This window comes from Balaenoptera musculus, chromosome 9 (genome assembly GCF_009873245.2).
Source record: "Balaenoptera musculus isolate JJ_BM4_2016_0621 chromosome 9, mBalMus1.pri.v3, whole genome shotgun sequence".
Lineage (NCBI taxonomy): Eukaryota > Metazoa > Chordata > Mammalia > Artiodactyla > Balaenopteridae > Balaenoptera > Balaenoptera musculus.
In genome coordinates, this window is record NC_045793.1 from 61,247,242 (window position 1) to 61,258,236 (window position 10,995).

The window sequence follows — 10,995 nt, forward strand, 5'->3', positions numbered from 1 at the left end:
CAGAGAATCAGTTACTTTAATGAATGTTATTTGTTTAATGGATAATATTTGCTAACGACAGCAATTTATTTTTAACAGAGCTTGTCTTAAACTACTGTTTTTTAGAGTAAAGGGCCAACAGGTTTAATGGCTTCTTAAAGCCATTCAAGAGATGGTACAGATATGTGTCTTATGTTTGTTGTGGTAGATATAAATCAGCTCTTCTTGTCTGAGTCAAGTTATTTAGATTTGTTTAAAGAAATGACCTGTAAACTTAACCTTCTTTCTACCATTTACATTTTGTATTTGATTTGTGAGAAAATCATTCTTGCCTCCTCTGGTTCTGACAGGAGAATTAGAAACAGGATTTGAAGGTCATTAACAGTTTAGATAGCTTAGACTCCATAAGTGCCCGCATCTATAATAGAGTAGAATGTGACTCTGTTCTACATAATCTGAAATCTCAAATGTAAACATTCATAGCAGAGATATGGCTGACAGCACCGGAACAAGCTCAGTGTTGACAAAAGTTAGCAAGGAAAATGAAATGTCTAGGAAGCAGATCGACCTACCAACAGAAATGACCCCTCTGGTCATTAATAATAATTATTACACAACAGATGTGATAATACTAAACCTCTTTACTCGATAATTTTCAATCAAGTGTAGTAGATGAGATTTGGGGAGATTTTTCGTTATTAATATGGCTTTTCCTCATTTGAATGCAGATTCTGTTGCTAACTTTGCTTGGTAAAAATCAGATTCACCATGTTACTTTCAGATATGCTGTCTAGAAGAGTTTGTCTTTCTGAAAAGCAAGGGATTACCGTGTTTCATTAATTTCCTTTTATTTCCTAATTTAATATATTTAGGTTTTAGGAAGACTTTCTTATCAAATAGCATAATTGCTGACTTGGAAAAGTTATTTCCCACACTACTAAGTCTTTAGTGTAAGGTGGCAAATACCTATCTCTAAATGGTCTCCAAAGACCATGCTTGCCCAATGGAGTGCACAAAATAATACTTTAAGATGTAGGGTAGGGAAGTATCCTTAGATGTTTGCTTTAGATTTATGTTTATTCTTATGTCATACTTTTCTCATTTTTTGTGTCTCTTTTGTAATGTATGTATAAGTCCAAAGTATATATATATGTAACTATAAATAAATATGCATACATTTGAAGTTTGTGCTCAAACAGTATTTTTAACAATAGAGGTGCAAAATCAAGAATTTTGAGGACTAGCGTTCTGCGTAAATGTCTGTCTGTCTACAAAAGCTGCTGTAGTCCATCCTATTCTCAGACTTAAATTAATCAAGAGCTCAGCAAACATCTTATGTTGAATTTTTAATGGATATAAGAAGATGAATCTTAGAGTCAGAAAATCACAGAATTTTACTTCTGGAATGGAACTAGAGATAATCTGTCCAACCTCCTCATTTTTCTTTCAAGGAAAATTTAACCTGGAGAGGTTAAGTGACAGTGTGACCTCCACTTGCCCAATGGTGAAAAAGAGCTGGTGTTTTTTCTATAGCCATCAAATCTCTGCCCACGCTTACTCGAGTCATAACATGAACACAGCTGATTTTGTTGCCTGTCACCAGCCATGTATGTGATATCGACTTCTAATCAAATGCTACTGTGTGTGCCTGCTGCAGTATCCATGGCAGTTGCATGATCTCTGCAATACTCTTAGTTCAGAAAAGGCCAAAGAATGCATCTCAGGCTAAGATCACATAGTTTTCACTCATCATTGACATTTATATTCCCTATCCTTTCCAACTGAAATCTTTGGGCCTAGCCTTTCTGGCCCTGGATCTTAAGTTTATGCAAATTTGTATAACTGCTTTTGCTTATTCTTGGAAATGTGTCGATTCGTTGGATTAAAATAAACAGATTAAATTATAACAATAACTGTGTGTGGCTAACTTTATATTACAAGGCCATTGCAATGTCTCTTTTGGCTTCCAACCTTTTTGCTCTTTATTTGGCTTAGTGGTTAAAGAATACTAACTTTATAGAATTAGGGGCTTTCTGTCTCAAGGCTAGCTATGTATTGCTTTCATTTTCCTCGACCCACATGATACCTCACTCTCCATGGCCACCCATGCTGGTTTCAGATTCATCCTGGGATAGCATTCCAAGCTCTTGTCCTCCCTCTCCTCCTGGAAGAGCTGATTCCTCCAGGGCACCAAGATAAACTAAGGTGGCCCTCTCCTGGAACTGCTCTTCTGAGCTGATCAGCGCTTTCCCCATCATTAGATTCCTGCTCGAGCTTTCTGCAGTCCTTGACATTTGGCCATTTACTTTTTGACACTGCCTTTTCCTTCAGATTCTCTTACGAAGTCCTCACCTTGTTCTCCTCTTTTCTTTCTCACAAGATTGGCTTAATCTCCTTCAAAGACTCCTGTCTCCTTTGCATCTCATTGTGTGAGCACGCCTCAAGGTTCCACCATAAGCCACCTCCCCCTTTCTTTTAGTTGAAATCCCTTCCAGCCATAGAATATCAGCAATCACCAGTCTCTATCTCCAGAAAAGATTATTTCAGGCTTCCACGTAAAGCCTCAAATTCCTGCTATACATACCTGACAAGAAGTCTCAAGATCAATATCTTTTACCCCAAACTAAGTCCTTCTTCTTGCTTCTCTCATAGGTGGCACCATTTCCTCACAGTCTCTTAAGCTCAAAACCTTTTTTTACAAAGATTCTTCTCCTTACCACCCACATCTAATTAGTTACAATATCCTGTTAACTTTTAATTTGAAATACTTCTGAATTCCAACCTTTCCATTCTAGATGGTGACACCCCTCTTCAGACCTGCACTGTTCCATCATGGTCAGCAAGGTAGAACGAAATCCCTAAGAGCTATCTGCTACAAAATAGCAGAGGAAAAACCTGACCCAGGGGAAGGCCTGGATCAGCTGCTTGAGGTCAAACATGAGGTAATAAAACATCGACCATCCAATGAAATAAATAGCCTTGAATATGGACTGTGCCCAGGCCACATTATTAGGACACTTCAACTCCAAACAGCCTAGAATCTGAGAGTCCTAGAGCAAATTCATGAGTGGGAAATCTAATCCAAAGCCACATGGATTTACAAGAAGCAAGGTACAGTAACTAGGACCAAAGCCAGCTGGGTGAATTGCTGTGTATAGCACTCATCATGAAGGAAGGCTTATGAAGGTCAGAAGCTCTGCCCCAGGTTCAAAAGACAGGTCCTTTGAAAGGCATGCGCTTCTGCCCTTTTAAAAAAATCTCCAATTATCATCCCAGAGTGGCCTCTTAACTCTTTTCCTTGACTTGGTTCTCTCCCCAAGAAACAGGGTTATCTCTAAATCCTCTTCCATTCAGTCTTGATTCCTGAACCCCTAAACCTCCTCACTTACTAAACTAGCTCTTGAAAAAATACCTCTTTTGCAAAATGCTATCGATTTCGTCCTTCTGAAATTTATCATATCACCTTAAAAAACTACTTTCAGCACCTACGAGCAAAAGTAATCATGAAATATCCAACTATGAATGTGATTATTAACATGTGCTCTTTTGTGTAACTAGATAACTTGATTATCCTGTGCTTTTTCATTTAATTTGGTTGGAGCAGATTTTGATAAAATCAAAATCGGATTTTAAGAAAGAATAGTAAATGTCAATGAGCTATGAAGAATCAGTCAATATATGTCCAAGCCCAAATATGTGGTATCCTCTTGAAAAATTTATAACAAAATTACAAAGGCAATAGTTACCCCACCTATAGGAAACCTATGGAAGAAAATTTATTATACAAAATGTTCCTAATGAGTGCCTCTTTAAAAATCTCTCGAACACATCAGATGTTTTATTTTAGTCTCAAGAATTATTAACTATGACAGAATATGTACACAGAACTCTTACTCAGGAGTAAGCTATTCAAGGCCAGTGAATACGTCCTTCATGTCTTTGAATCAGTGCAGCAAATACAGTCATATGGCCAATGAACCATATTCAAAAATCAGTTCTCTGGGACTTACTAGCCCTGTTATCATCAATGAATTACTTAGTCTCTCTAGACCTCAGTTTCTTCATTGATAAATTGTAATGATAATCTCTATCCTATAAAGTTGTTGAGAGGATTGGATAAGATTTTGTATGTGATATGTCTGGCTCAGCATCTGGCCCACAGTAAATATGTATTGAGTTCACTCTCTATGTCAGTCTCTGTGTGTTATGGTAAGAATACAGCTGTGAAATGGACAGCGTGGGGTCTGTGCTTTCAGAGAACACGCAGCCTTTTGGGATTCACGCTCTGTTGGACAAAGGACAAGGTGTTGAGGGAATACCCAGGAGGTGCCTGATGTGAACCTGGGGGCTCTAGGCAGGCTTCAGAGACTGGAAGGATGAGAAAGAGTAGGCTAGATGGGGAATGTAGGGTGTGCATGTGTGTGTGTGTGGGCGTGTGTGTGTATTTTGTGTAATCCACTTTAGTAATATGTATGTGAAATTGAGACTGTTCACCAGGAAGTTTTAATTCCTCTATGGATGGTAAATGTTTTATAGCAATTTAAACATTTAAATGTGGCATAACTAGATAGCTCTTTCCCAAGATATTTTTCTAATCTAGCTCCTCCTGCACTGCTCAGGACTCCTCCTACTCAAAACAAGTCAAGTTGACAAACCTAGAATTAGCAAACAGTACCTAATTACATTAAACAACACTTGTTGCTCCCAGAAACAAATTGACATGTTTATTATTAATTTTCACTGAATTATACTTAGCACCAACCCCTTACCTTTATGAAGAAAAACACACTGCTCCCCATACCACCCCACCTTGTCAAATCCACAGAAACATTTGGGGTAATCACACTTGTCGCTGGTTTTAACTTCGGAACTTAGTCTTAATGATAGACGTTTTTATTATTATTTTATCATTATTTCATATACTAACAGATAAGGTTCTTTGTGGTCCGGATTTAGCACAGAGGATCCTAAAATGTCTGCAAAGGAAAAGGAAAGCTGGAAATTAACCAGTTGGGTGAGCTGGAGTCTGCTGCAGCCTGCACTCCCAATTGCACAGTTGGCTGGAGCACACCCAGCGAGGTACGGCGGAGCCAACACAAGCCACCAGCCTCTCCTCCAGGGGCTTGGAGAACCCCTCTCCCACCTAGGAGACTTTCCTGACACACCTTTGTTCTTCTGCCCTCACAGTGACCTCAAGGCCTCGCAGACGTGAAGCGTTTTTTCTTCTCCTATACACTTTCAGCTTCTCTTAAACTAACGAGAGGGCTTTATTTTAAAGATGCAAGTTGAGGCCCTGAGAAGTTAGGAAACTGACTCCAGGTTCCAAAGCTATAGTTAATGGATCAACCAGGATTAAAACCCAGGGTTCCTGAAGCCCAGTCCTGTGGGGCCCCGTCATGTCACTGCCTTCCACCCAGCCTGGGCCCACAAGGAGCAGCCCTGGTCGGTCCTGGAGGGGTCAGGCTTGGGTAGCATATCCATGTGGGAATTCCTTCCTAGTAGTTATTGGGCTATAGATGTGTTTTTCTAAATCTCCAGGAAAATCTGTTAAGAAATTAGGAAAACTGGAAAAATTATTCTGATTCTCCTGCAAGAACTAAAATGTAGCTGTCAGTATAAAGATGTTACTGATTTGAAGAGCTCCACTGACATCAGGTCAAAAGCAGGAGCAGGGAATGTGAATACAAACAGTCGAAGGTTAAGGTTGACCAGAATCGCAGGGAACGGGAACAGGAACACAGAGGGAAGAAGAGTTCACAATCTAATCGGTCAGTTTGGCTTGTAGCTGTTGCTATGTTATAAGTGAACATTTACAGTGCTGGCTGGTGCTAACAGTGAGTCATGCTTGCAAATAAAATAAATGTTAGTACATTTATGTACACAGCATACTTTAAACAAATCCTATGAGTGGTATCCCAAGAAATAACAAGTTTGGGAAGCAATATGAGTTTTTAAATTGGCAATTTAGAGACATGGTTCTGCATAGTGTTGAGAGATTTGAGTGTTATATTGTTTGAATACTACCCAATAGTGTTTGCTGGCATTTTACAGCATTTGAATATTTGCTATAGACCAAATAAGTTCTTTGTAAATACTTCCAAACTTGATATTTCTTACTCATTACGGGCATAACTTGTTTTATTGTACTTTGCTTTATTGAGCTTCTCAGATACTGCACGTTTTACAAATTGAAGGTTTCTGGCAACCCTGCATGGAGCAAGTCTACCAGCGTCATTTTTCCAACAGCATTTGCTCGCTTCCTGCCTCTGTGTCATATTTTGCTAAGCTCACAATATTTCAGACTTTACATTATTATTATATTTGTTATGGTGATCTGTGATGAGTGATCTTTGATGTTACTATTGCAAAAGTATTATGACTCACTGAAGATTTAGATGATGGTTAGCATTTTTTATTAATAGAGTATTTTTGAATTAAGGTATGTATATTGTTTTTTAGACATAAGCTTTTGCACACTTAATAGACTACAGTATAGTGTAAACATAACTTTTATATGTACTGGGAAACCAAAAAATTCATGTGGCTCGCTTTATTGTGCTATTCCCTTCATTGCGGTGGTCTGGAACTGAACCCACCGTATCTCTGAGTTATGCCTGTAAAATAAATTTTTTAGATATCCATAATATTGTGAGTAAAGAATACAAAAAATGGGGGAAGTATTTTAAAGACAAAAACAACTTATGCTTTCAGGAATTCCTGACAATTCCTGGGAATTTTGATCTTTCATTCCTGAATCCCAAAGATTACAATCTAATCCAACAAACTATGGAACTATAAGAATATTCCCTTGGCATATAAACATTTATATTTTATAAAATTATCTTAACGTGATGACACATGGTGCCAAAAGTAGGGTACAGAAATGAAAATAAACCATTTAGTTAGAAAAGAAGCTTAGGTATATTGCTTTTTAGATTCCATATCTAGATATTCAGTTTGACCAATCACTCTTCTGGCTCACAATTTTACAAATCTTGAGAAGAATAACAGAGCAGAGGCCTTCAGAAAAAAAACAAATCCACATCTAAGGAAAAAAAAAAAAAAAAAAAAAAGGCCATGAAGAACCTAGTGGCAAGATGGGAATAAAGACACAGACCTACTAGAGAATGGACTTGAGGATATGGGGAGGGGGAGGGGTGAGATGTGACAGGGTGAGAGAGTGTCATGGACATATATACACTACCAAATGTAAAATAGATAGCTAGTGGGAAGCAGCCGCATAGCACAGGGAGATCAGCTCGGTGCTTTGTGACCACCTAGAGGGGTGGGATGGGGAGGGTGGGAGGGAGGGAGATGCAAGAGGGAAGAGATATGGGAACATATGTATATGTATAACTGATTCACTTTGTTATAAAGCAGAAACTAACACACCATTGTAAAGCAATTATACTTCAATGAAGATGTTTAAAAAAAAAAAAAATCCACATTAAGAGCAAGATTATGAATTCCCTTTATTTTTCATGAAAGTTCTCTAATGAGTAATAAAAGACTAAAAAACAATAAACAAAAGAACAGGTTAATATTTCAGGAATAGCTTTACTATGTAATGAGGTTAATATCTTTAATATATAATGAGTTTTTACAAATCAATAAGAAAAAGCAATAACTTTAATTTTAAAGAGAAGGCAAAAAATATACAGGCAGTTTGCGAAGGAAGAAACACAAATGTACAACAAAGACATGTTCAACACAACTAAGGAGTTAATAAAAGCTAAAACAATATACTATTTTTTAACATATCAGATTAGTAAAGTTTTAAATATGATAATACTCCATATTGGTAAAGGTATGGGAAAAACAGGCACTCTAACACATAATACAAGGATTTTTTAAATTTCCTTTTTCATTTCTTCATTTACGCATTGATTGTTTAGTTGCATGTTGTTTAGCCTCCACATATTTGTATTTTTTCCAATTTTGTCCCTGTAATTTATTTCTAGTTCTATACCATTGTAGTCAGAAAAGATACTTGATATTATTTCAGTCTTCTTAAATTTGTTGAGACTTGTTCTGTGGCCTTAACATGTGATCTATCCTGGAAAATGTTCCATGTGCACTTGAAAAGAATGTGTATTCTGTTGTAGTTTGATGAAATGTTCTGTATGTATCTATTGAGCTCATTAGTATAATGTGTCATTGAAGGCCAGTGTTTCCTTTTTGCTTCTTTCCGGATGATCTATCCATTGATTGATCTTAGCAATTTTTGGGGGGGCAACAAAAGCAAAAGTAAACAAGTGGGGCTACATCACACTAAAAAGCTTTTTGCACAGTGAAGGAAACCAGCAACAAAATGAAAAAGCAACCTACTGAATGGGAGAAAATATTTGCAAACTATATATCCAATAAGGGGTGGATATCCAAAATATATGAAGAACTTATACAACTCAATATCAAAAAAAACCCAAACAACCCAATTAAAAATGGGCAGAGTATCTGAATAGACATTTTTAAAGAAGACATACAGATAACCAACGGACATATAAAAAGATGTTCAACATCACTGATCATCAGGGAAATATAAATCAAAATCATGGTGAGATACCACCTTACACCTGTTAGAATAGCTATTATCAAAAAGACAAAAAATAAGTGTTGGTGAGGATATGGAGAAAAGGGAACCCTTATATACTATTGGTGGGAATGTAAATTGGTATAGCCACAATGGAAAACAGTACGGAGCTTTCTCAAAAATTAAAAAAATAGAACTACCATATGGTCCAGCGATTCCACTTCTGGGTATTTATCTGAAGAAAACGGAAATACTAATTCAAAAAGATATATGTACTCCTGTGTTCATTGAAGCACTATTTACAATAGCCAAGATATGGAAGCAGCCTAAGTGCCCATCGATAGATGAATGGATAAGAAAGATGTTTATATATATATATATATATATATACATATATATATATAAATATATATTACTATATATATAGTATTCTATATACTATACATACTATACTATTTATAGAGTATAATATATACTATATATTATTATATATAAATATATATATTATATAAATAATATAAATATATATATTACTCAGCCATAAAAATGAATTAAATCTTGCCATTTGCTACAACATGGGTGGACCTAGAGGGTATTATGCTTAGTGAAATAAGTCAGAGAAAGACAAATACCATATGATTTAACTTACGTGTGGAATCTAAAAGACAAAACAAATGAAACAAAACAGATTCATAGATAACAGAGAACAAACTGGTGGTTGCCAGAGATGAGGTGGATGGGGAGTTGGGCAAAACTGGTGAAGTGGATTAAGAGGTACAAACTTCTAGCTGTAAGGTAAATAAGTCACGGGGATGTCATGTACAGTATAGCGAATACAGTCAATAGTATTGTAATAACTCTGTATGGTGACAGATGGTAACTAGACTTATCATGTTGATCATTTCATAATGTATAAAAATATTGAATCAGGGCTTCCCTGGTGGCGCAGTGGTTGAGAGTCTGCCTGCCAGTGCAGGGGACACGGGTTCAAGCCCTGGTCTGGGAAGATCCCACATGCCACGGAGCATCTAGGCCTGTGAGCCACAACTACTGAGCCTGCACATCTGGAGCCTGTGCCCCACAACGAGAGAGGCCACAACAGTGAAAGGCCCGCGCACCGCGATGAAGAGTGACCCCCGCTTGCCACAACTAGAGAAAGCCTTCGCACAGAAACGAAGACCCAACGCAGCCAAAAATAAATAAATAAATAGATACATTTTTAAAAAATAAAATAAAAAATAAAAAAATAAAAAAAAAAAATTGAATCAGTGTCATACACCGGAAACTAATATAATATTGTAGGGCAATTATAATTCAATTAAAAAAAAGAGTGATACCATGTTTCTGAGCAAAATTAGCCTAATACATCAAAATCTTTAAAAATTGCATTCCTTTTTTCCCAGAATTTTTTATTTAAAAATTTTCCTAAGGAAACAATTGGACAAGAAGACAAAGAAGTATCTACAGAATGTTCCTTACGGCCCTGTTTATAATACCAAGACTTTAGAAACAGCCTTAATACCTAATAATAATAAACTGGTTAAATGAATCATGGTAATCCATAAAACAGAACGCCTGGGAGAGAAGTGTGCAAATAGTACATTAAATACTAATAGTACAATAAGGATATTATGATCCCACTTCTGTAAATAAAAAGTGTGGTTATGGGTATATAGATGCAACAGATACCTCTGGAAGTAAGCTTATATACCAAGAAACGTTTGTTGAATGAATGAGCTAATAAATATGTTAGCAGTGGTTATCTCCAGGTATCAGTATTATGGGTAATTGTGTGTGTTCTGCTGATTTACATTTTAAATTTTCCTAAAAATTAAGTGGATTCATTTTATTTAATTTTAAGAAAATGTTTTTTTAAATGTAAAGCACTGAGAGGAACTAAATGAATTCAGAGCTCTGGCTTTCTTCTATTATAGGTGAAAGAATGCAGAGAGATAAATGTGCCTGGAGTCTTAAGAAAACTGATGATTGATCTAATAAATGGATGAAAGAATTTATTCACATAAAAATCCTGCCTTTGAAACTAAGGTCAGTCAAAACTCTAGATTCTGAATATATGCAGGTTATGCAAGTAAAACCTGCCTGAAGGTAGCTTTGGTTTGACACACCCAATTTTAAGAAACATCATTTTGTACTGAAGACAAAGTTTGCCTTTTTGATATCACTCCTCCTTTTTTTTCAACCTACACTGGCTTTCTCAGTCATGTTTGAACCTCTCTCCCTTCACCTACATGGCAAAATGCCAAAGTCCTAGATTCTACTCAAAAGGAAGATTTTACTGACTTGGAGTACAAGTTTTCTTAAAGCAATATAGATCCTCCACATTCACCCTCAGATTGTATGAAAATAGGAAAAACTGTATGAAGCCAAAAATCCAGAACATGTGTCAGAAATCAGATCCCATCTTAACAAATATCATCATTAACTGAAGTCTGGATAACTAACAGGCTTCTTCCCTATGGTTAGAG